The following is a 26,160-nucleotide window of genomic DNA, read 5'->3' as shown; positions in this document are numbered from 1 at the left end:
TGGTCTCAATGAGGGATGGTGGGCTTCAGGAGGTCTTGAAAAATAAAAGTGCCTTTTTCTCAGGAGACCCCCAAAGCCTCATTTTAATCCTCAAAGGGGTCATGAACCAAAGCAAGGGCTTCTTGTTAAGTGGGAGGTCATAGGAGGGTACTTCAAAGGTCTCTTCCATCTCCAAATATTCCAGAAGGCCCAAATTCTCTGATTCTAAGATTTTACAAAGCCAGGAATCTGAGACTCAATCGTTCTACATGTCAGTCACTGACATTATGTCCAAACTTCTAGCAGGACCTGCTCGATCTACCTCCTCCTCTCTCTCCAAACCCACCCCTGACCTCATTTTCCCTCATCTTTCCAGCCATACTGGCTTCCTCCCTGTTTCCAAGACACCCTAAGCTTGTTCCTGCCTTAGGGCCTTTGCACCTGCTGTTCCCGCTGTCAAGAATGCCTCCTTCCCCCGGCTAACTCTTCCCACATCCAGCTCCTCTTATTCTTCAGGTTTTGGTTCAAATGCTACCCGCCCCCCCGAGGAAGGCCTTCCACGCCTCCCTGAATCATCCTCCAGCCGTACAGCACAGGGTGATATGCAAACTGGAGCCCGGCTGCTTAGGTTCAAATCTCAGTCTTGCCAAGAGACCTTGAACATGCTACTTAACCCCTTTACTGCTTCAGTTTCCTCGGCCCTAAACCGGGGGTAATAACAGTAGCTGCCTCATGGGACGGTTGTGAGGATTAAATCCACGAATCTATGGAAAGTGTTTTGGAATACAGCCCCTCATCCAGTGAAGATCTGGGTAAGGATCAGCTCTTGGTAGCAGGAACCCTTGCTTTAAAATTCAGCATAGCCAGGACACCTGGCTGGCTCAGTTGGTGAGCATGTGACTCTTGATCTCAGGGTTGTGGGTTTGAGCCCCACGTTGGGTGTAGAGACTGCTTAAGTATAAAATCCTTAAAATTCAGCACAACCATCGTAGTTCGTTTCTGGTCTATTTATAGACTTTCTCCTCTAGTCCCCATTTTATGGATGAGGAAATTGAGGCTCCAAGAGAGGTGAAGTTCTGGCTGAACCAAGCTCTCTGAAGACCAGGACTGGGCCTGTCTCATTTTCTGCAGTCCCTAGAAATGTGCCTGGCATACAGTAGTTGCTCACTCGTTCCTTGTGGCTGAATTTGAATAAATGAGCACAACTTTATTGCTCTGAGGTCTTGTGCAGCCAGGAGCCTGTGCACCCAAGATTCTGTTTCAGCCTATCTCTGCCCACCCTAGCCCTAAGTGACTCCCAGCACAGTCAAGGTCCCAGCCTCTCTCAGAAGTGGCTGCTGGGATGGGCAGGCTAATGAGTGGGGGATCAACATCCATGCCTCTGTCCACAGTGGGACTCCCTTCCCCAAGCTGGGCCAGGGGGGATGAGGCAGGAACTGCCTTGGCATGCCTTGGGGGGAATCCCTGCCCAGAGGTATGGTGGCAGGTGTGGGCTCAGGAAGCAGCTGCTGGCTCCCCCGTCCTGTGCTCCGCCAGCTGCCCGCCGGGGGCCTGCCCACCAGATGCATAATAGATGAGGAGGCCCAGCAGGCTGTGCCTGCCTGGCATTTCAGAGGCACTAATGAGGCCAGCCTCATGCTTCCTGCAGCAGCACACAGGCCCCCAGGGCTTCCAGCTCAGTGATTACAGAGAGGAGCCACCTGAGGACAGGGGCCACCCACCCCAGCCCCGCACTCAGCACACGCAGCATCCAGGAGAGCATGGGCTAAAGGTACGGGCTCAGGCTGACCACACTGCCAGTCTTGGTTCATCACTCACTATGCGCCCCTGGGCCAGCCCCCTCCCCTCCCTGAACTTCAGGTTCCTCATCTGTAACATGGGGAATGGATGGTAATAGTCTCTCATAGGCTCCACTGTGTAAAGCCAGTACAAGGATGGAATGAAATAATTCAGCTGAAGTGCTTGGCCCAGGGTCTGAGACCCAGGAAAGCATCATATATGGGAGCAGCTGGTACCATTACTGTCAATGGGAGACATGTGGGCAACCAGATGGGCTCTCCCGGTGGGACACATGGGGCTGGGCGGTGACCCCTGTTTTGGGGGTGCTCAGGGTCATCTCGTTCTCCTCCCCTCCCTCGCCCTGTAATCAGAACTTCCCTCATTTCTGTGGCTCCTTCGTCTGGCCAAGGCCCCTTCCTTGGCAGGAGAAAAGGTGGATTCGAACCCAGCCCTTGCCAGTTCCCAGTCTTGGTTTTGGCCTCCAAAATGGGGACACTAAAGGCCAACCTGCAAGACTGTCATCACAACTGAGACCACCTGAGACAGTGCCTGACATGCCACTGGCACTTAATCCTTGCTGGGTCCTGCCCCCCGCCCCAGGCTCCCAGCCTTAAGGTCCTCTTCCAGAACCCCTCCCTTGCACAAGTCTATCTAGCCATCCCCCTGCCCTGACACTCCTCCACCTCCTTCCTTGCCCCACCATTTGAATCCATCTTGAATGTCCAATCCCCACGCGGTCTGCAGAACCAGAGTGACCCCCTGTCCCAATGGCTCCTAATCCTGCCACTGGGCCTCATCCTTTTTTCATACTTGTTCTGAGTTTCTCCGCTGCAGATAACCTGCTGCTGAGGGGCAGGGGGCAGGGGAATCCAGCCAGGGTCACATCTGACCTATACCAGGCCTTGCTGCTCCCTGATCTAAGTCCCAACTTCTTAATCCTTTTTTTACAAGGGGTGGAGGAAACCACATCTCCTCCAGGAAGCTCTCCCAGCCTACCTGACAAAGTTCCAACTCTTCCACTGACTCTGACACATTTAATTCAACTCCACAGACATTTATTAAAGCATTTCCTGGGTTCGGGCTGCTGTATAAGACTGTGTGGAGGACAGAGATGAGAAGAAGAGAGCCCAGCTTTTTGGTGACTCGTGCTAGAAAATGGGCCTACGTCAAAAGTAACTCAAGGAACCCCTGCATTCAAGGACCTCAGAGCCTGCCTTGTACCACAGCGTTATATGGACACATTCAACTCACTGAGAGATCCAGTTTCACACTTACTGAGCAGCAAGTGGGGCTCAGAGAGGGGAAGAGACCTGCCCAAAGTCACACCACTAACATGTGGCAGAGGCAGATTCAAGTCCACATCTGTCAGACTCTGAAGGCCATGCTCTTTCCACTACCCCAGAAATGAGCACTAATGTGGGCTCTACAGGCATGATACGCAGAGGGAGGTATTTTAAGGAGAGAAAGCGCATGGGGATCGGGAAAGAAAACACACAATGCACAGTGATAAAGTTAGGCTGGAGGTGTGGTGAAGGCTTGTGGAAATGGTAAGGGCTTGGTGGAGGGCTCGTGGTGAGGGCTTGTGGAAATGGGAGGGGAGGACATGCCAAGGGGATGGGAAAATGGGAGCAAAGGTACAGAGGTGGTGCTCTCAGGGGCCATGTTCCCACTGATCAGAAATGAAGGTCACGAGAGAAGTGACTGGAAAGGGGAGGTGGATATAGGTCTCGAATCACAGGCTAGGAAGTCGTAATTCATAATCAAAATGACCCCCATTTACAGAGCTGTAACTAAACGCCAGGCACAGGCTGGGAGCTAAGCAATTGGCTTAGAAGGGAGGGCCTTAGGGGTTAGCACCTTGGACAGCATCTCCAAGGAGGAGGGTGTAGGGCAAGGCACTGCGGGCAATGGCCAAATCCCGGTGATTCCAAAATCCTATTTCAGAAGTTTGTCAACTGTGGCCCACAGAGGGGAAGGGATCTGCCCAAAGTCACAGAGCTAGTCAGTTACCATCAGTCCTGGGCCCTCATCTCTGACGCTTCATTCAGGGCTCCCTAGAGTAGGTGTTCCGGGTCACCTCTCCATCTTCAAGTCCTCCCTCAAGTGCTCAGACCCACCGTGTGGTCTCGAGGCCCTGGGACAGAGGGCATGAGATTCTGGGCTCTGCAGTGTCTGGGAGATGAAGGCTCAAATCCCAGCTCTGCCCCTGAATAGCTGTGTGACCTTGGGCAAGTCATTTCCCCCACTCTGTGCATCACTGTTCTCATCTGTAGAGATAACAGTCCCTAACTCAGGGATGTGGTAAAGATGCTGTGAGGTGATACAGTTCAAGCACCTAACGGTACCTGGTACGCTGCAGGTGCTTGACAAGCGGCAGTTGCTAGGATATTATTAATGAAGTCCTTGAAGAAAAGGATGGTATCTTCCTCACTTTATCTGTATGTCCCCTCACCCTGTCCCTGCTCTGGGCTTAGCATATGGTCTTGCACTAGTGGAGGCTCAAATTGACTGGGCACAGCAGCAGGAGATAAAGCCCAGAGAGGGGGAGTGACTGGCCCTAGGTTGCACAGCGAGCATTAAAGGAAGATAAAAGGGCAGGCCCTGGAGCTCAGCTGGGCACCTGTGTGCCTCCCACCCCAGGTGTGGCTTCCTGGGGGGCGCTTTGCAGCAGGTGGGGCAACGGTGCCAGACAGGAGTCATCTAGTAGCTGGGGGCGGCACAATGCTGGGCCTGGGGACCCCGGGAAGCCCCCAGCAGGGGCAGGAAGCACGAACTCTCCCGCTGGAGTTGAAGTGGTAGCAGGAGAAGCCAGCTGGGCCCATGTGATGCTGGTGCCAGGGAAGCTGGGAGGCACCCGCCTGCTGGGCGTCGGGGGTGCTGTGAATCCCGAGGTGAGGTTGCACCTCTGCCCACTGCTCTCACTGCTGGAGAAGCTGCAGACACAGCTGCCCCCTCTTCCTCCAAAGAGAGGGCAGCCTCAGATTTGGGCAATGGGCTGCAGGAGGGGGTTCTGAAGGCTATGTATGGGGTGGAATTAGAGGATGTGGGGCTAAGGGCACCCACAACCCCCTAGGAGCCATGAGGTGGAAAGGAATAGAGAAGAGAAGGAAGAAAGCTCTTTCAGTGAGGGCCTACGGTATGTCAGGCTTTATTTTTTTTTTTTTAGGTGTTTGTTTGTTTTTTACAATTTTACGCTCTGTTAAGTGGGCATTTTAATCCCCATTTCACAGGTGAGAACACTGAGGGTCAGAGAGGTTAGTGAGTCACTGAGGTCACACAGAACTAAGACTTAACCTGATTTGCTGGACTCGAAGTTGGAGCTCGAGGGGAAAACAGGTGGGGGAAGAACTGGTAAGAGGGTCTGTGCACTCCATCACTGGGAGAGGGCAGCTGCAGGGTTGGTGGGGTCTGGTCTGTCATTATAGGGAGTGGAAAGGGTTTGGGGGTGTCCCCAAGGTTCAGCCAAGCAGCGCAGCCCCTCCTGAGAGCTCCCAGTACTCACCACACACTCCGGCGAGGGGTGAAGGACTTGTCCACTCTGAAACACAGCAAGATGGGCAGCAAATGAGGGCGCAGCTCCTTCTCACCCAGCCTTGGCTTGCACACCAGGCCAACCCCAACTCACCCGCCACCCTGCCTGTGGGGCCTGGAGGAGGCATTGTGTCTTGGGTGCCTGATGCACTGTCACCATCCCCCATAGGTTGCAGGGGCCCCAATGTTAGGTTAGGGACGTGGGAAGGTGTGGGTGAAAGAATAAGGGGAAAAGGCAGGATTGGGGCCACAGGGGTAGGGGAGCAGGGGCCCAGGACCAGACTATGGGCTGGCGGCAGAGGTGGGGGTCCGTGTGGGAGGCTGTGGGACAGTGACTACGGCAGTTTGGGGTCAGAGCAGGGATGCAGGGGTACAGCAGAGGCCAGCTTAGAGTGTTTCCAGACAGGATTGAAGGATGTGGGTGTTTATAGTTTATGGGGGGCAGGAAGAACCACTCCCCCCTTTCCTGGTGGCCTGCCTCCATCCCAGAGCTGGAGCTCACTCATATCGACCCAGGAGACACATGCCTGGGGTCTGGGAGCAGGAGATCATGAGGGGCTTCCTCTCCCACCCCACCCCCCAACACACACGCGCACACACACACACACACCCTGCCCGCCCCTCATAGCAGAACCAGAGGAAGAACGTAAGTAAGCCCCTGCGTTCAGGGGCTACCCCCAGGCTTTGTTTTCCCCCAAATCCCTCCAAGTCTAGCGTCAGAGAGAGGTTGCCCTCTGAGGGCACCCTGAGGCTGGGGAGGGCTGGAGAGAGCTCCACCCTCCCGCCCAGTGGGGGGCCAAGAGGCTGGGCAGCTGTTGTGACAACAAACTCTTGCCTCCTGCCCCAAGGCCAGAGGAGAATAGGGAAGGGGCCCCAAACCAGACTCTGCCAGAGGGGGAGGCAGGGCTGGGGTCTCCTGGGGATCAGCTCACGTGGACTCTGCAGACAAGGAAAGGGAGGCCCGAGAGGCCAGGGCTTGCCCCAGCTCCCACAGCAGACCCCAGCCCCACTCCCTGGGCTGCCTCTCTGTGTCAGTGACCAGGAGTCTCGGGACTTCCCCAGCTTCCTCTCATCACCTGGCGGCTAGCAGGGCCCCAGCCAGGGAGGGAAGCCTGTCTCCCACCCCACCTGGCCCCTCTGCCAGGTCCCTTGGGAGGGTGGGCATTCAGCGAGGGGTGGTACCTCCCCAGACACTATCCCCACAGCTCAAAGAGCACCTGCTCCTCACCAGCAGCTTTACATGTGTGCACTTCGATCGCTCCACACTCCAAGGTGGATCCTGTGTGTTTCCCTGACCACAAGGAGGCAGGGCCTGGTGGAAGGTCATCCAGCTACTTGGCTGGCCAGGGAAGGGGCTTGGCCCCCGTCTCTCTACCCAGTCTTCCTTCCAATTTACCAAATCTCTGCCTAAGGCAAAAATCTCGCCAGCCCGGGGCACCTGGGTGGCTCAGTTGGTTAAGCGACTGCCTTCTGCTCAGGTCATGATCCTGGAGTCCCTGGATCAAGTCCCACATTGGGCTCCCTGCTCAGCAAGGAGTCTGCTTCTCCCTCTGACCCTCCCCCCTCTTATGCTTTCTCTGTCTCTCTAGCTCTCTCTCTCAAATAAATAAATATTTAAAAAAAAAAGAATCCCCTTAGCCCTCCTCTGCACTCCTCTGAGGTGGACACTTTGGGGTCAGAAGGGACAGTGACCCCAAGATGGACCAGCCACCACTCTGCCTCGCGGGTCCTAGGTCTCCAAGCCCAGGCAGCCAGTAGCCCTAGGAGGAGGAGGTTTCTGAGAGCCAGGTGGCAGGAGACAGGGGCAGCTCGGATGCCCCGGAGTCGGAGGGGGACCGGGGGAGGTGGGCATGGGCCTGCTGATGGCTTCTGGGTTCTCTCCTTCCAAAGCCTCACTGAAGGGGCCCAGCAACTTCAGAGGCCAAGTAGAGGTTCCTGCAGGGTCTCCCCCTGACCCGGGAGCGCACACACACCGGCTCCGCACGCCAGCCATGTGCAGAGGCGCTGTCACGCACGGAGCAGCCCACCGTGCACTCGTGTGCCCCCCGGTGTCCACGGACAGCCGGCCGGGACCCACAGGCGCGCACGCAAACACCCGGACTCACCACCAAGGCGCTCCGCTCACACGCAAACCCCAACTCGCAAGTACGGAGGCCCCACCCCCACCCCCACCCCCGACTCCGACCCCGACCCCCAGGCGGGCGCGAGCCCGCTGCCTCCGCGCGCACACGGGCGCCCCCGACCGGCGCACCTACCCGCCGTAGGCCCCGAAGGTGAAGCTGCGCTTCCGGCCGCTCATGGTGCCGCCGCCCGCCCGCCCGCCCGCGCCGCGCCGCGCCGGGGCCGCCTTCCCCGCGCCCGGGTCACCTTGGCAACTCGGGCCGCCCCGCCCTGGCCACAAGCCCCGGGATTGTCCGCGCCCCCGCCGGCCGCGGGCCAGCTGCCGGGGGCCGCCGCGCGCAGAAAGGGCCGCTTGTTCGCGCCGCCCGCGGGCCGGGGGCGGGGGCTTCGCGGGACTTTCCGAGCGGGGACCTCGGAGGGGGCAGGGGGGATGCGGGGCGGACGGGGCCTCCGTGCGAAAGGGCGGCGCTGGCCGAGGGCGATCCTCCACCCCAGACCAGGGGCGCACGGGGCTACAGCCCTCTTCTGCAGGCGACACCCCGTTCCAGCCCCCGCTCCCCGGAGCCGTTGGGCGGTGCCGGCGGATCTGTTTTCCGCCCCGCCCCCATCGCGAGGGTGAAGCTCGCAGCGGGCCAGGTCAAGAACTTGGAATCCAGGGTCAAAATGGTCTACACTGTGAGCAAGTCCTTGCCCTCGCTGTACCTCAATATGCTCATTTGTAAAATGGAACTACCGCACCAACACACACACATGGTGATGGAAGGAGTTAATTCATGCAGAGTGCTCAGCCCAGGCTTGGAACACAGTAAGTGCTCAATATATGGCTGCAACATGACTCTTGCACTGTAGGTCAAAAGCTCTGCTTTTCCGGCAAATGGATGAGTCAAGGAAGGAACACAGTCTCCAGAAAGCCCTTCTACTGCCCACTCTCATCCCCCTCTTCCTAGGTGCCCCCCACTGCCCGGTGAGGAGGAGGAGCAAAGGGGCAGGAATGGAGATGCCCCACTAGGTTCCCTCACTCAGCAACCTTCTGCGGAGGAACTGGGCTCTGAGTCCTAGAGCAGGTCACTCACTCACTCAACAAACGCTGTGATGGTCTCCTCTGCATGCTGCTCACCCAGAGCTCCCTGTCCTGTGTTCCACCCTACAGGAAGCTGTCTCTCCCTCCCCCAGCTAAAGATGTGTCAGGAGACACAGGACACTTGTCCTGCCCCCAGGACTCACCCACCCCTTCCAGAATGCCCACTCTGGCCCCCAAAGAGGAAGGGATTACCCCAGGGCGGCCCTTAGAAGCCTTGAGGTTTTCTATGGGGTTTTCTGACTAAGGGAATGCATGGAGAACAGAAGACAGGGGAGGGAGGAGGAAGGACGACCAAGGATACAAGAGGGCAGGGCAATAGGGTGGCAGGGATTCTTCAGAAGGCTTTCAGGCTGTTAGCCCCAGCTTCCCCCGGGGAAATGACTGGTCCGGGTACCGACCTTCACAGTTTGCCTCGCATGAGCAGAGGGAGGTGGTGCACTGGTCTCATTTCAGACATGAAGAAACTGAGAACTTGGTTCACTGCAATTGCTTCTCTCTTGGAGGGTCGGCTCCCAGCTCCCCTCCCTGCCTGCACTCCAGACCACTTCTCTCTCACACACTCTGATGGGCAAAGGAGCCCTCAAGAGCCCCTTGTTCAAAGGCGGGGCAGGGCAAGGGTGATTGCCTTGGGCCTAGAACTATCTGCTCCATTTGTTTAGAGGCGCGTCTGGCTCCCTCTTGGCAGGGTGCTCCAGAACCAGGGCTGGGCCCTTCTCCTCTGGGCAGGGCCTCAGATTCCTGGGTGGAGGGAACAGCCAGGCCAGTGTAGGAAGCCCACTCCTCACAGGGCAATCCAGGAGGCCCTCCGAGGGGCAAGCCCTAGGAGCACGCAGGCTGGCCTGAGGAGGGGGAAGTCTTCCCTTCTTGAGTGATATCAGCACATGGGTGCCCAGAGAGCTGGGGGAGATGGGGGACCAGGAGCTGGGCCTGGGTCATGGTGGGGTATACACAGTGCCAGGACTGGGACCCAAGACCCCAGCCCTCTCCAGGCTGCTGCACCCCCTTGGACATGGCCCTCAGCCTCATCAGTCTGTCTTTTCAGTGAAAATGATTCCTGAGTGGATTCTGCATGTCCACTTGGCAGTGTGGCCAAGTAGTCTCCAATGTTCCAAGTTTCCCAGCCGGGCCTGGCCCCCAGGAGGCCCTCCTGGTGCTAGGACAGTGGGCCCTTGAGAGGGGCTGTGGGGGCTGCAGGATTCCCACCAAAGACAAAGAACCCAGTGTGGGCTCCAGCCTCTTGGGTTCTGACCAGCTGCAGCTGCCTCGTTGGCAAGAGCTGGGGGTGGGGTGGGGGTGGGGGTCACGTTCCCCCAGCGAGGGATGCACAGGACACTCCCCAGCCAGCTTCTGGTCCCTCAAGCAACAGCAGAATTTAAATGTGCTTTCTTAACCTGCAAGACCTCTTCCAAGAATGTACCCTCTGCCACATCACAGCATGTAAGCCTGAAGATGGATGGCCGACGACAAAGGGACAGGGAGGTAGGTGCTTATATCTTCATCCTTCAACTCTCCCAGGGTTCAAATCCCAGCTCGCCCACTTGTCAGCTGCATGACCTTGGGCAAGTCACTTAATCTTTCTGTGCCTCCATTTCTTCATCTGCAAAATGGGGTTGATGACAAAAATAACAGTACCTACCTCAGAGGGTTTTGCCAAGGATTAATCAAGTTCATAGTTATAAAGCGCTGAGAAAATAGTCTTTGAAGAGCTTGTGCCTGTTAAGTATAACACTTGCTGCAGCATCAGTTTTCATTAGTCTGAAGGACATGAAGTCACCATTTTTGTAGAGGTAGGGAAGATTTATTAGTAGGGATTCCAAAACAAACTAATGGCCATCCAGAGGGAACTGGATAAGTAAATTAAGGTCCATTTATACCATGCAGTACCATGCAGCTGTTGGAAAGAATGGGGCAGATCTATGCGTGGGCAAGTGGCACAACTTCCAAGACACACACACACACACACACACACACACACACACATACACACACAAGCAGTGCAGTAAGGGTGTTGATGCTGGACCAGGCTCTGACACTTCTTAGCTGTGTAACCTCAAACACACTATTTAAAGCCCCCCAAACATCTGGCCTCCACTGGGAACTCAATAGTCTCGGGTCAGCACAGAGCCCGTGCTCCCTAACTGGTACTGGGAAGTCCTTGCCACCTCTGGGGTGGGACAGAGCTCCCTTCCTCCCTTCCCTCCAGCCTCTCACCTAGAAACCAGAGCCAGGCTTCCTCCCTCCACAGTTCAGGACCTCCCTCGAGGAGGAAGCTTCCTCTTCTGGGCCTCCTAGATTTGTACCCAAGTTGTTCCAACAGGTGCCAGACTGTGCAAAGGAGGAGGGAAGGGTGCAGGGGTGGAGGGTTGCAGAGCTCCCTTCCCAAGTTCACCCTGGGTTGAACTCTGGGAGTTCCACCCACCTGCCTCCAACACCCCCTCCTCAGCCCTCAGCAGGGAAATGTAAGGGAATAGGGAGGGGCAGACTCCTGGGAAGATCTCTTTCCCGGGCTCCAGATGGAGCTGGTGGGGTCAGTTCTTGTTTCCCATTGAGGATATCTGCCTGGAACCTCCCGGGCAGGAGACAGGACGGTCCTGGGCTTCCTGCCCAGCCAGGCAGCCTCCTGCGTGTCTCTGCATTAATCAGTTTTCCTCCCTGGGCCTCAGTTTGCTCATCTGTTAAAACACCCACTCTCACTTTGATGGGTTAAAGACATAATAATGGAAAAATGCATTTGCCTTGAGAGAATTCCATGGACTCAAGGCATCATTATCCTTAGCTCGTGGTTTTTCTAGCCAAGCCACACCCACCCAATCCCAAGATGCTATAAACCCTGAACTCCCAGAAGAGTCTCCTGGGGGGTCCCCAGGCCCTGGGAAAAGAGGGAAGAGGGTGTGGGACTTGGCTCACACCCTTTCTCCAAGCAGCTTCCCAGTGAGGTTACTGACCCAGCCACCCCCTGTCCTGGCTCTGAGACCCCAGTCTCATTCAGTGGGTTCCTGAGACCTCTGCCTACTCAAAGTATCCTCATCCGAGACCAGGACCATCTGGCCTGGCCAGAATGACCAGAATGAATGCCTCCACTCAGACCCCCACCATTGAGGATGTGTCTCTGTTCACCCTATGGACCATGTGCCTCGAGGGGCCTTGAGAACAAAGCCCTTCTGGAAACATAGACACACATGAAGGTGCTTCTTCCTTCCTTCCTTTAATCATTCAGCAAATACATACTGAGTATCTACTGTGTGACTGACACTGTTCAGGCACCAGTGATAAAGGATGAACAAGACAGATAAGGTCTGGGGTAAATCTGCATGCACACCCGCGCAGAACCTTCACCAGGTCACACATGCCCTTGCCCTTGTACTATGCACAGAGGCAACTAGCTCGCACCTAGAGAGATCATATCAAGATCAAATGCATGCAATCGTGCTTACATAAACATCAGGCTCTACATTGCAAAGCCTCCCCCCCAACACACACACAAAGGTCGAAACACACATACAGGCCCCAAATCAGTGTGCACTCACCTATTGACTATGGCTGCATTTGCATACACATGCATGTGTTTGTGAATACACACCAATGACAACAGATTCATGCACAGACATCACAGGCCCACACACCCCTAGATCACATTATGCTCACACAATATACACACAGACACAGATGCGTGCGTGCGCGTGCACGCGCGCGCGCACACACACACACACACACACACACAGCGTGCCCGGCTAACTACTGGGAAGAAATAGAGGTTGGAGCGAGGATGGCTTCTTGGGGGGAGCAGAAGTGTGCAGTTGCTGCATCCCCAAGGAGAGGGGAGGCCAAGGCCCCTGTCACACATTATAGGCTGGAATCCAGCCAGCCTCCATCTCCTATCCCCCTGCTAAGGGCATTTTCAGGGGCAGGGAGGCTGAACTGGAAGGGAGATTGCTTGATGCCCAGAGCTCCACCCAGGGCAGCTGGGCTGACTGAACCCTGTACCAGGAGGAGACTTGGTTTGTGGTCCCCCAGCCCTGCCTAGCACAACCCCTTCCCAGTTGGGACCTCCGCTGGTCCATCTTTAAGACGGGGGATAGGATGCCCTGATAATTCCTTTAAGTGCCAGCCTTTCCCACCCAACCAGTCTGGGATTCTCTGAACCCCTCTTCACCTGGCTAACGTCCCCACCATGATGGTGGTTTCAACAGGGGTGGCTCTTCCCCCAAAAGGGCATTAGAGAAATACATGAGGATGGTCTTGATCTTTAGCAATTACTAGGGATCACCACTGCCATTCAGTGGGTAAGAGCCAGGAGAGCTTTGTCAGGAGAGTCCCACCTAAAGAAGACCTGTCGTCCATCAAATATCCTTCCAGACATTCATGTGGGTGAAAAGCCTGTTTATCCCATCCTAGAACCTAAGTCTGGTTTACATATGAGATGTTTTTGTTTTTGTTTTAAGTAGGCTCTATGCCCAGCGTAGAGCCCAATGCAGGGCTTGAACTCATGACCCTGAGATCAAGACCTTAGCCGAGATCGAGTCGGACTAATCAACCCAACCACCCAGGTGCCCCTACATTCGAGTATTTTTTAGTGTGGGTTTAATACATACTGAGTCTTCCAAAGATGAAACTACTGAAGCCATTCTGAAGTAGAAATCAGGTATAGCAATAATATTTTCTGCCCTTAAGTGTAAAGGATATATAGACAGTTGCAAGTATTTGGTTACTTCATTAGGTCCTGTGGTGTGATCATGCCAGAGTATTTATCTATGGAAGTAGAGGGCTTTCATTTCTCTTAGGCAGTATATTGTCTGGCTTTTGAAATCAGCTGTGTAGATAGGCTTATCACCTAGGAATACCATTACAAAAAAATAAAGAACGCATTTTTAAATCGTGTTCTGAACGGGGCCTGAGGAGTCCGCCGCGGTCCCGGGCGCCCTCAGCTGGCCATCGTGGGAACTGCAGAGCGAGGGCTAGGCGGGCTCCAGCACCAGGGACAGCGCCCCGGGACAGCGCCCTGGGCGTCTCTCCTGGGGCGAGCGGGGGCCCTGAGAGCGCCCGGAGGAAGCGTCTTGTGTTCTCGGCTGCGCACTCGCCAGCCCCCGCACTCCTCACTCCTCCCCCGGTGCGGAGGTGGCCCGCAGAGACTGCCCTCTCCCTTCTCCCTAGCGCGAACTGCCGCGCCTCTCCCGGCCCACAATGGCACACCTGCGCGCCACAATGGCGGCACCTGTGCCGCCGCCCACCGTGTTCCCGCCGCCCCCTCTCCCCCGGGACCCGTTCTCTCGGTGTGCAGATCACAGGGCCGCACCTACGCGCCCCAGATCATGCAAAAGTTATATGTCAGCCATGACTGATGGGGAAACTGAGGCTTGTAAACAGAGCAGAGCCAGCTTCTGACGCCCCCTCAAGACCTCAGCCCCCATCACATATGCAGGCACCCCAGCTCAGGAGGAACAGCGACGAATTCTCGAGGCCCTGTACCAAGCTCTTTTGTTGGTTCAGTCCTCCTGACCACCCTGTAAATTAGGTGCAATTATCACCCCCTGTTCACAGACCAGGAAACTGAGGCCCTGAGGGGTTTGCCCCAAGGTTAGTAGAAGTAGAAGTGACTGTAAAGGTCCTCTGAGGTCTTTACTCTGAGTCCCGCTCAGGGACTCCTGCCAAGAAAAAAGCCCTTCGAACAGCACTAGATGCTCTGGCATGACACCCTTGGAGACCTGAAAGCCTCCTGAACTCAGGGGCTGGGTGGGGTGGTTGCACAGGAGCTTCCCCCGCCATCCCTCACAGAGGAGCTCCTATCTCCCCATCCTCACAAAATGTAGCCTCACAAAGCACTTCTCCAAGGCACACAGTAGGTGCTTAATAAATACTTGCTGCTTGGCTGAAGCCCTGACTTCCAGGAACCAGGTTTCTAAATGCAAAGCCACACAGCCTGGGCACAGAGCCTGGACACGGAGCAGGGCAGGGTGAGCCATGGGGGATGGGCACAGACATGGGAGCCAGACAGTGGGGCTCCATCCCAGTCCGGAGCTGTGCGACTCTAAGCCTCAGTTCCCACATCCAAAGAATGGAGATACACTAGCCGGTAGCTCAGACAGCGATGATGCTCAGTAGAAGAGGTGATGCCCACAGAGTGGGCTTAGCCCAGTGGCTTGTGCCCACAGAGGGCTTGCACGGTGGTGGATGCTAATGGCATTGTCAGCAGGGTCTTCTTGGGGATGTACAAAGTCCAGAAGCCTCTGCTGAGTCATGCCCCCATTCCCACAGGGTAAATCAGCTGCAACGTACCCCACGGGCAAGCTGGAGAGCAAAGAAAGAGGTTGGAAAATGCACAGTCTGTGGCTGGGTTGGGGACAAGAGCAGGCGCGAAAGGTGGCCATCATGCATGGAGACGGGGAGTTTAGGAATGTCTGGAGACCCACAGCCTCACGCCTCATCTCTGACCCTCAGCTCTCGGCCTTGGACTCCAGATCAGCTCCCTGGTCTCCTCAGCGTGGTAGGTACTCCATAAATGTTCAGTGAATGAATGAATGATGTCCTAGGCTGGCTATTGAACAAAAAGAAAGATAAAATCGATTTTATTCCTATCATATTACATCTGGGGGTTGACATCGGCATGGGTTGGAGTCAGATGGACCTGTGTTTGAACCCTCGCCTCTGTCACTTTCTGGTTTGTGACTCTGGGCCATTTTCACAACCTCCAGAAACCTCAATTTCTTCATCTGTAAAAGGGATTGTAATGATAATAAAAGTACTTACCCTCACAGGGTTGTTTTTTTGGGAATTCAATGTAAAGTGCTCAGCCCTGGAATGCAGTAGGCGTTCAGTAAGTAGGGATTTTATCTTTGGTACAGTTACTGGACGTGTTTTGGCACAGCCTTACACTGAGTCATGGGACCCAGGACTCAGGCCCAGCTCTGCCACTGGCTCAGTGTGACTATGGGCAGGTCCCTACCCCTCTGGGCCCAGTTTCCTTCTCTGTATAATGAGGGCTCTCCAAGGCACCTTCTGTCTGATTTTCTGGGGCAGCCAGGCACGTCGGGCGGGAGGCCTCTAGGAAAGAGCTCTGCCCCTCGGCTCGGAGAAGGAAAGTGTGTTCCCATAACACGGAGGAAGGTGGGCATCACTGATACCTGTCCTGTCCCACGTCCACACATGTCGGAACAGAACCAACCCCCCTAGACACTGCCCCCTGGCCTGCCCCTAATGCAGAACTAGTCCTGCAGCCACACCCCGTGGGCTCTGAGCCTTGGGGGTTCCAGGAGGGTACAAGGGGCCCAGGGGGAGGAGAGATCTGGGTTTGGAGCCCAGGACCAAAGCTCGCTGTGTGCTCTGGGGCCCATCTCTTGGCCTCTCTAAGCCTCAGTTTTTCTCGGCTGCCAAGTGGGGAGGTGAATAACAAGCACCCCCGCCCGAATTCTGCCAGCCCCAAGGGCTCTGGCGTGCTTAAGAGGCAACCCAGATGTGAAAGCCCTTTGTGAATTGCTACCATCGGGTGTAATCATAATAATTATTATCTGTAAAACAAGGGGGTTGGACCAGCTGATCCCATGGGCTCCTCTCCAGCTCTGATGCTGAGGATTTCTCGGTTTCCAAGCTGGGAATTTATGCAGACACAGGCCAGGAGAAGCCAAGGTCTGTGGGATTGTACATCCCCGGGAACCTCTGCAGAAAAACAAAAATCTCTTCATTCATCCTCTTTTCTCAACCCAGCCTGGGCACGGAGCCCCAGGGACAGGCCACAGGGAAGGGGGAAAGGAGAGAGGAGGACCTGGGAGTTTCAGGGCCATGGCCTCAAGGTGTGGGGACAGCCCCAGAGTGTGAACCCCCTCCCTACCCCTGCCCAGAACTACCACCATTCCCTAAGGGCTCAGCCTGTTCCTCTGTATAGCACCCTTCCCCTAACCTCATCTAATTCTGCATGCAGTAGGCCAAAGTGGTTAAAAGTGGAGTCAGACAGACCATAATTCAAATCTCAGCTCCGGCCACACACCAGCTGGGTGACCTTGGGCAGGCCATTTAACCTCTCTGAGCCTCAGTGGGTCTAATAACCGCTCTGAGGATTAAATAAGATCCATGAAAAGTGCTTAGCACAGAGGCCCACATACTCTAAGGACTCAATTCATGCCCCCTACTTGTGTTCTATCACTCAGCCTCTATTCTGCTTCTCCCTTGCCAGAACCTTCCTGGTGGTTGTTATGTCATCCCCGAGCTAGCCAGCTAGTTCCCACCCCAACAATGTGGCACGGGGGCAGGGGCAGGGCACAGGTCCCAGGTTTCTCCTGCCCATCAGACGACGGCAGAAGGCCATACCTCCCCAGCCAGGGAAGTCTGGGGGCCTGCCTGGTGGCTGGGACAGGTGACGGCTCTACCCTAAAGACTCTGTCCAGTCCTGTGTCTGGGGGCTTGGGGTCCTGGGGGGGGGTACTGAAAGGACACCCGTATGCATGTGGAAGTCTCAGGTGGAAGCAGGTGGTGAATGGGGCAAGGCTGGAGCCCACACACACACAGCTTTCAGCCCAGGGTATCCACAGCCTGCTGCCAGGGCTGGCACAAGCTGTCTGCCAGGGGTGGATGGCCTCTCTTTGGACCTCCGAGATCAGGAAGAGGCAGGAAGGTGGGAGGCTTGCCCATCAGCAGGGGGCCTTGTCCTGGCAGACCCTTGCAGGGAGATGACACACCCTACTCTTGAGAAGGGAGGACTCAGGGCTGCCCCAGCAGTTCCCACACGGAGCATGCACGTGGCAGAAGAGAAAAGTTCCCAAGGTCACCTTCCATCAGCCGCCTCCACCCCGCCCCGAAAGCCCTCACTTAGAGGAGTGGGACCTTGAAGAAGGCTGTCCTCTGAGCTGGGGGTCAGGGTGTCTTTCCCCCACAGACTTGCAGCCGAGAACTCAGGAGCAGAGCAGAGAGCTGGACCCACGTGGCTCCCCCTTCCATCTCCCACAACGGCCTGGCTGTGGCAGGCGGTGGCCCCTATGGCCTTGAGCAGGTCACGGCCTCTCTGGCGGCTCAGGAGTCTGTCCTCTCCCGCTATCCACCCCAAATCTCAGCAGCCCCAAATTCTCAGGGGAGCCTGGGGAACAGGTAGTTACAAGAAACGGCGGGATTCCCCCAGAGACACAACACAGCTGAGCCACAGGTAGCTCTGTCTCCCCAGTGAAGTCTCGCACGAGCCACCCTATAAAGGCAGAAACCGCATCCGCCCATTTCACAGATGGAAAGGGGGGCTTGACTTGCCTGAGATCACCCAACTAGTGGGGTGGGGTGAGAGGGGGAACATGGGTCTCCTGATTTCCAGCACAGATGGCAGTCCCCTGCTTCCCCGAGCATTTGGTGCCTCGGTCCTCTCGCTTGTCCCAGAGATAGAAAGATGCTCCTTTGCACACACGAGGAAAACGAGACTCAGGGAAACAGGCAATGGGGCCATTCTTACACAGCAGGGCAGGGCAGAGAACTGTGCCGGGCTAGCTTCTCCTTCTGGACCCAAGGCCTGCCCACAGAAGGTTCAGCCGGTCCCTCGAGGGTCTCCACACTGGCTTTCAGAGAAATGCAAACTCCTTAGTCTGGCATTCAAGGCCCTCCATGAGCTGACTCCAGCTCGTCCCTACACACACCCTCCACTGGAACCAAGCCAGTGTCCCGATGTCCACCTCTCACGCTGAAGCCAGTCACGCCACCAGAAACCCCCTGTCCCTGTGCAGCTCGTAATTCCACGAACAGACCCCATTACCACTTATGACTTCCTGCCATGTGCCAGGCCCTGACCCCTCACGGGGGAAACCACCCATCTCCTGTGATTGCAATGCCAACTGAATTGGAAATGTGAAGTCCTGGGGAAAAGTCCCCACTACTCCAAAACCTTGAAGAAAAGGCTTATTTTTTTTCTCGCCGTAATAAAATATTTGACTTTTTTAAAATAGATTGTTCTTCATGTTTTTCTGGTGTTTGTTTTTCCTTCTGTGCATTCCTCTCTCTGAGTGCAGCTCTGTGTTTTTCAAAGCAGCTCCCAGCCATCATGTCTGATCCGCACAAACAATACTCCCAGGTAGGAAGGCGAACAAGGGCTCATCATCCCTGGTCTATGGAGAAGGAAGGAGGCAGACGGAGCCTAAGTGGCTGGTCCAAAATCACACAGCACAGACTGGACTTGGATCCCTGAGGACTCCCAGCCCATCTCCTTTTAGTCCCCAACAAATCCCTACCATGAGCAGCAGATGGGTGCTGCCTTGGGTACCGGCCTCCATTAGGCTCCTTAACCTTTCACATAGCCCCGTCAGCAAATAAAGTGGGTGATCTGCATTTTATAGATAAAGAAACGGAGGCTCGGGGGGTGCCTGGGTGGCTCAGTTGGTTGGGCGACTGCCTTCAGCTCAGGTCATGATCTCAGGGTCCCGGGATCGAGCCCCACATCGGGCTCCCTGCTCAGTGGGGAGTCTGCTTCTCCCTCTCCCTCTGTCCCTGCTCGTGCTCTCTCTCTCTCAAATAAATAAATAAAATCTTAAAAAAAAAAAAGAAAAGAAAAGAAACAGAGGCTCAGAGAGATGGAATAACTTGCTTAAGTCATATAGCTATTCAGTAGCAAAGTCAGAATTTGAACTCAAGTCTTCCGCTTCCAAAAGGCTGCCCAGGGGTGGGTGGCTCCTGTTGGCAGAGGTATTTACTAGTGGGGTGGGCACATCACTCTACCTCGTTGAGCCTTACTTCCTCCTCTGAGACGTGGTCACAGTAACATCACACTGGGCTGTGGAAGGGGCCAAATGATGCCACACCCAGCTCATCTCTGTTGTCCCCAGTGCCTGCCACAGTGCCTGGGACACACTACAGCTCAGTAAATGCTTACCAAGTGTGTCAACGAGATCCCTGTCATTGTACCAGCTCACAGCACGAGCATCATAGGTTTGGCTCCTTTCTTCCAGTGGGACTCCCCTGTTTTGGGGTGTTTCCACTAGCACCCCTCTGCCTCTTCTCCCTTCCTCCTCTCTGAGTCACTGCCTGTAAGTGTTAGTCTTCAGCCCTAAAAATAGAGCACTTTGGGGGCATAAAAATGCCTACAGATGAGCCCTGCCCTCGAGTCCCCCTCTGTTGGCCCTGGGGTGGCCATCACAGGAAGTCCCAGGGCTGATGGCCCCTGCTCAACCTAGTGTGGACCTAGAGTTCTCAGTCTGCTGGGAGTCCTTAGCCAGCACCCCCCCACTCCCGCCCCATGATGTCCAGCAGAGCCAAACTTCCTTTCCTCCTTGGCAGAAGGGCTGCCACCTCACACCTCACACTCGTGGGCCACGCTGAGCTGCCTCCCAGAGCTGGAGATGGGCCCAGAGACAGGAGATGATTTGCCTGGGCCGCACAGCCAGCAAGAGTGAGGGCCAGGCCCGGACTCAGAACCAACACTCTGGCAAGCCAAGGCTGAGTGCCCGAGTGAGAATGGCAAAGCCCCCTCACTGACCCCACGTAGCATCTGTCTGCCCTGGGGACTTTATCAGAGCCCACAGAAGCATCTCTCGGCAGCTGCTCCCCAGCAACACTAGCCTCTCAGGGGGTACAGCCAGGGTGCTGGGGCACAGCCTGGCAGAGGATCTCAGAGGATTCCCTTCCCTTCACACCAGCTGGCCCCCAGCCTTGCTTGGAGGGCAAAGCAGAAGCCAGGACTTGGCGAGGCCTCCTGGCAAAGTGGCAAAGGAAAGGGAACCCCAGGGCCGCTTGGGCTGGGGGGGTGTCCTGTCTTAGGAGGGGCCCGTGGAGCAGCACCTTCAGGGACAGCAGGGTGGAGAGGCTCCTGTGGCACCCTGGCGGGTGGGGAGGGGGAAGGGGCAGGAGAGGAGGGTACACGGAGGGGGAAACACCAGGCACTTTCCCAGTATTCTCAGGGTCAGCCGAGCGGGGTTCATGTGAGGCAGAAAAGGAAGATGAGGCTTTGCTGGGGCAGTCGGGGGGTCAGAGGGGTCCCTGCCACCCCCTCCCAGGGTGACGAGGAGTTCACGTCCCCCACGCAGGAAGCTGATGTAATGCGCACGTGTGTGCACCCGTGGTGGCCTGGGTGTGGGTGGGTGCGTATCTGCCAGGGTGATTTTTCAGGGCGTGGGGCTTTCTCGTGCTCTTTCCTGTGTGTGTGTGTGTAGGGCTCACGCGTGTGCCCGGGAGGGGTTCACATTAGCAGTTGTCAGTCCGATGAGGGCTTCTGAGGAGGCTCTTCTCGTGACAACCCCCTCCATCTCTGTGTGTCCGCGTGCTGCGTGGGGTATCTCCTGGTGTCTGTAGCGTCGGCCAGCGCTGGAGGCGGGAGTCTTGACCTTTGCATGTGCCTGTGTGTTGCTGTGTCTGGGTCTCAGGGTATTTGTGAGTCGGGGCGTGTTTTCTTCTGTGTCTGGCTGTGCACAGGTCTCGGCTGCTTCTGCATTATGTGTGGCTGCTCGGCAGGACAAAGGCCTCCGTAGACAGACAGGTGGTGTGGAAGACAGACCTGGTCCAGGAGTCCTCAAAGGGCCTCTCAGCTCCGGAACGTGGGGCCGGCTGAGGGGGAGCTAAAGCAGGGGCTTGGGGCTCCCTTACTCCAGGCCTGAGCAGACGCTGCAGGGTCCTGAGGCCTGAGCAGTAGAGACCCCACCCCCAGCCCTCGGGGGCCAAGGAGACCTTCTGCAGTACAAGAGGGTCTCATAGGGGTGGAGGGTGAATAGAGCCAGGAGAAGGGTCTCCTGAGACCCCTGCCGGGTAGGCAACACAGAGAAGACCAAGGAAAGCTGGGAGTCCCAGGCTGGCATGGACTATCGTGGCTGTGGGAAGGGCCAGCAAAGCAAGCACCGGGCTCTGGGAGAGGAAGAAGGTCTGAGTTCTGGCCCCTGAAGAAAGGTGGAGGGGTTCTCCTTAACCTGAGCCAGCTTCCCCACATCCCTCCAGATGCAGCCTCACCTCCCCAAGCGGCACCACTCCACTCGTCACAGACCCCACCCCTCCACCCCCCAAAGATCCACCTAGATCAGGAGTCAGAGAACTGACGCTAGCCCTGACAGAGGCGACTCCGTGACCTTGGGCAGGTTATTTAGCCTCTCTAAGCCTCGGTTTCCTCATCTGTGCAATGGAGAGCTCAGTGTGCATGCACGCACTCACACACCCCACCTGACACACTGCTGTGCATGGGGATGGTGCTCATGCCACCTGGGGACTAATCCTTACCTAGAATCCTTTCTGAGGCCATTAAGTCACCCCTCCACTTCTCTAGACCTCCAACTGCGAGAGGGGAGCTCAGAGGGTGGCTGACGCCTGGATGGAGAAATAGGGGGATTTCTGGGGCCAGCTGGGCAAGACCACCCCCACCCCCACTCCGCTGCTGCCCTCTCCCCATTCAGGAGCAACTTGGCTGATGTTTCCTCCCATTGCTAGAAAACAGACCTTCCCCCCACCCCCAGCTTCTTCTTCCAGACACGATCAGGAAGGAGGGACCACTGCCCCCTTGGCAGGGTGGGCTAAGAGCCTGGGACCCAGTTCCCTTTTGGAAAGAAATGACACCTCCTACTTCATTTTCCCTCTGCCTTTCTCTCTGGCTCTGTCCCGACCCAGCTTCTCTCCGTGGCCCTTCCTGCTGGCCTCTGACTACCGCCAGGGAGGGAATGAAGCACGGGGACAGATGTCAATGTGCCATGTGTGAGGGGTGGGGTGTCCTTCGTGATTCCCACCCCCCGCCCCCGCCCAGGCCTGTGCTATGGCCCCAACAAGGACTTGGGGGTCACGCACAGGTTGGGGTCCGTTCACCTCCTGAGCGGGGGTGTGTGTGTGTGCGCGCGCGCGTGTGTGCGCGCGCGCGTGTGCGCGCCCCCGCGCGCCCGCGCCCAGGAACCCCAAGGCCGGCACCAAAGCGTTTGCGGGGCGCGGGGACCGCCCTGTGGATTCCCACCGAGCCCTCAGATCCTGCGGAGCCAGGGGAGGGAGGCGGCGAGGGGGCGCCCGACTGCGTGACGCGGGTGCCCTGCTCCGCGGCGGGCCAGAGACAGGGGCGGCGGGGGGAGTGCGCTCCGTCCCCGGGGAAGCAAGGACATCACCGCCCTCTCGGCTTAGGGTCGTTGCCCCTGCGGACCCCCACTTCCGTCCTCTGAGGACCGGAGCGCCTCCTCTTGAGGGGGCGTTAAGGCCCGGGGCCCCTGCCCAGGGATCGAGGGAACGCGCCCACTTCTCCGCCGTTCCCTCCTCTGCACCCAAGGCGCCCCCTCCCCAGGCCGAGGGCAAGAGGGACTCCCACCCACGCAGGGGGGTGGGACCCGCGCCCCCTCAGCGGCCGCCTGGACCAAACCCCGCAAGCGGGGAGGGGGTGCTCAGCCGGCTCAGCCCAGGCCTGCCCCCCACGCCCGCCTCCGGCCGCGGCCAACCCTGCCCGCGCCCCCTCCCGCCGACCCTCGGACCCCGGGTCCCCGCCTGCGCGGGGTCCTGGCGGCCGGCCGAGGGGAGCCCGCAGCACTGCCGTCCCTTCCCCGTCCCCGGGCCGCACCCAGGCGGTGCGGACTCACCCGCGGGCCTGGGCCGGGCGTCCTGGGCTCGGCACTCCGGTGCCCGCGGCAGCCGCTGCAGCTCTGCTCGGAAGCGGCTTCGCGTTCGCCGCCGCCGCCGCCGCCGCCGCCGCCGCAGTTCGGGGAGGAAGGGGGGGGGGCGTCACGTGACCGCGGAGCGCTCCTTCCCCGGCGCCGCTCCCCCCGTCACTGCGGAGCCCGAGCCGCGGGCGAGGGAGCGGGAGCGGCGGAGGCCCCCGCCCTGCCGGTCCCCGCGCGCCCGTCGCCCCTCACGGCGGTCCCGGCGGCGGGTGCTCTGTGCCATTTCTCAGGTGGAGAAACTGAGGACCAGAGAGCGCAAAGACTGGCTCAAGATTACGTGGCTAGACTGTGACAGGGCCCGGGAGAGGACCCAGCGATCCGGCCAATAGCGGGGGCTCCAAGGGGAGGGGTCAGCTTCTGGGGCAAGTGGGGGCGACGGGAAAGGTGGGGGACACGCCCTAGGCCCCCATGGGCTCCGCGTGTCTGCAGGGGCGGGGAGGAAGGAAAAAGCGCTGGGTTAGGTGGGCCGGGAGCCTGTGCCCCAACATCGCGTCCTCCGCACAGGGAAGCTTGGTGTGAGTCCTCAAAGCAGCCGCGTCGTGACCACTCCACCCCCAGCCAGGTAGCGGCTCCTGGACATCCTCCCTGGACTGGGCAGCTGGCTCCTCCACTCCCAGCCTAACCCGGGATGGCGGAGGAGTGAGCCCTGGCCTCTAACGAAGAAGTGGAGGGACAGCAGCAGGAGGCAGGAAGGGTCAGGTCCAGAGTTGAAAAGCCGGGCAGAAAGGGACCACAGGGATCACTTTTAGTCTACCTGCTGAGGCCCAGAGAGGGGAAGAGATTTGCCCAAGGTCACGTGCAAGTCCGCAGCAGCAGTTCCTGGGCCTCCCTGAGGGGAACACCATTTGTGTCGCACATCTCCCTTTCTTCTCCCCTGGGCTCCTCTTCCAGGAGCAACGCTGGATGAATGGAGAGGACAGGCAGTGTGTCTTCAGGGCCAGAGCTCTGGGGGACAATGGGTGACAGCGACCCGATGATCATGCCCCGAGTCACATACAACACTGATGTCAGAGGGGATCCTTGAGACTTCTGGATCTCACTCCCTTGCTCTAATAACTGGGGAAACTGAGTCTGCAAAAGGGGTAGAGACAAAGGTCCGTCTCACCAACCATTTAGAATTAGCGGACCAAGCCAAAGGGACCCTCTGAGGTCAGAGGCCAACAGGCCCACTTCACAGACAAGTTAGGGAGGACTCAAGCCTTGTATTCACTTATTCAACTTATTTATCGAGCACCTGCTGTACTTAAGGGATTGTCAGTCCCACCTTCCCCCCACCACCCGCTCCCCATCTTTCCAGCCACAGGCACCGCATTTCATTAAGGAAAAGAACTGGGACCACAGCAACCCTTACATCAGCCTCTGCACTGAGACATGCAGGCCCCGGAGTTTTCAGTCCCCTGGCCCCTGGGACCAGGGCCACGTTTCTCCAAGACTCTCACCCAACCGAGAAGAGATTCGAATTAATAATGAGGACATGCCTCATCCTCATTCCACCTCCAACCCCACCTGCAGATGCAAAAAGGCAGAGGGGAAGTGTGGATCAGCCACCAGTTCTTCCCAGGCCTTGCGTCAAGTTCTCCCTCCGGCAAGCCCTCGCCAGCCATGGGTGGGAAAGAGGCCCCAGCCCAGGGCTTCTCAAATTCTGAACAGCATTGGAGTGGCCTGATCCTGGTGCGGAGGGTCTGGAGCTTGAGCTCCTGCGTTTCTAAGGAATCTCTGCCGTGTGGCTGGTGCTGCTGGACCACAGACAACTCGTCTAGCAGCGCTGGTAGAACGATGTTGTCAGGGCAGGAGGAAGACAACTGCTGGCCCTGGGACTGGGGACAGAGGCCTGGAACATCGCCTGCTTACTCTGTGCCCCCTTCCCCCTCCCCGGAGGACCCTTTGGTTTCCTGCCCAGCACTGGGCCTGGGCCTGGATCCTCCTCAGGATGCACCAGGGCTATATAGCTGGTTCAAAGCTGTAAGGAGACAGAAGTTAAATGAGGTTGGTCGAGGCACTTCTGGGGGATGGTGGCGCAGCAGGGATTTTGTGGCATACCAACTGCCCCAGACAGGTATGTTCATTAGGGCACTGGTCCCGGGAGATGCTTGGTGGAATAAAATCCCATTTGAGACAGGCTGGCTGAACGCCTAAAGGCCTTCCAGGGTAGCATGCGCTGGGCTGGCTGGCTGGCCTACAGCAGGGCTGGGCTTACACATCTCAGGAAGGACACACAAATTCCAGAGTTCTCGGAACTCAGCACCACATCGCCTCCCATCCTCCCGCTCTTTGGACCCTGGGCCAGATGGATCCTTGAATTCGATTCAGATCAGTCCCAGTGTCTTTTCCTGCTTCGACTACTCCCCCAGAAATCCCTCTCCCCCTCCCTGTTGTGAGACAGAGAGGCCACGGGCTCCCAACTCTGGCTAATGGTAATTAGCTAATGGCCAATGGTACCACTCCAGACCGTGAGTGGAGACCAAGGCGCCCCACCTGAGCCAGCACAAGGGGGGCAGGCAGAGGCAGCAGTGGCACAGAAACGCACGAGGTGAGCAGTTGCAGCTGTGACCTTTCATGCTCTGGACTGGCAGACTCCAAGTTCCCCAAGGGCCTAAGGTCCTACTGGCACTGGGGGACTGCATGTGCCCGACCCTGGCTGAGTAGGCCAAGGAACGAAGGCTCTTCTATGCCAAGCCTCTCTATTCCTTCTTTATAATCAAGGAGCTTTCGATTACAGCATTTTCCTCTTTAGAGAAAACCTCAATGCAAGAGGCTTATAATCTCCACTGTGTTCTGGGGGGCACCATTCTGAGACTGTCAGGGCCCCTGGGTTGAAGGCAACACGTGCTGTAGGGGGCTGGGCATGCAGCCTGGCATGGAGCCTGGGGACCGGAGGGAAGATTGGACAAAGACCCCAGAGCCTTACTTTCCCTGGCCTATTTCAATCCAAACCACTCAGGACTGACCGCTCACACACAGCTGCCTCTGGGCACAAGCCTTTTCTTTTTCAAACACTTAATACACTGCAACCTAGCCACCACCCCTGCCCTCCCAACCGCTGAAAAATGAAAGCTGGCTTCAAAACATCTGACATCTAAGAAGGCTGGAGAATGAAAACGTGGGTGG

The 26,160-nt window shown here is 57.2% G+C and overlaps 1 protein-coding gene across 10 annotated transcripts in view; it reads right to left on the bottom strand.

The window, feature by feature from the left end:
• Nucleotides 1-23,118, bottom strand: part of RAP1GAP (RAP1 GTPase activating protein) — a 64,771-nt gene extending 41,653 nt beyond the window's left edge. For 2 of the 10 annotated variants that reach the window (XR_012381353.1, XM_073903222.1), the window contains exons 1-2: nucleotides 7,545-7,585; nucleotides 5,261-5,296 (exon numbers count right to left, since the gene is read on the bottom strand). The gene's annotated coding sequence lies outside the window, so the exon portion shown is untranslated. Of the gene's footprint in view, nucleotides 1-5,260; nucleotides 5,297-7,544; nucleotides 7,586-22,971 lie in introns of those variants that run through there. The other 8 variants (XM_073903217.1, XM_073903223.1, XM_073903213.1 and 5 more) reach the window with 6 other exon arrangements.
• Nucleotides 23,119-26,160: the final 3,042 nt, after the last annotated feature.

Source organism: Callorhinus ursinus, unplaced genomic scaffold, assembly GCF_003265705.2.
Source record: "Callorhinus ursinus isolate GAN/ISIS: 27379988/994484 unplaced genomic scaffold, GSC_fseal_2.0 scaffold18, whole genome shotgun sequence".
NCBI classification, from domain to species: Eukaryota; Metazoa; Chordata; class Mammalia; order Carnivora; family Otariidae; genus Callorhinus; species Callorhinus ursinus.
The sequence above is the reverse complement of the archived record's forward strand: the minus strand, read 5'-3'. Positions and strand labels throughout refer to the sequence as shown.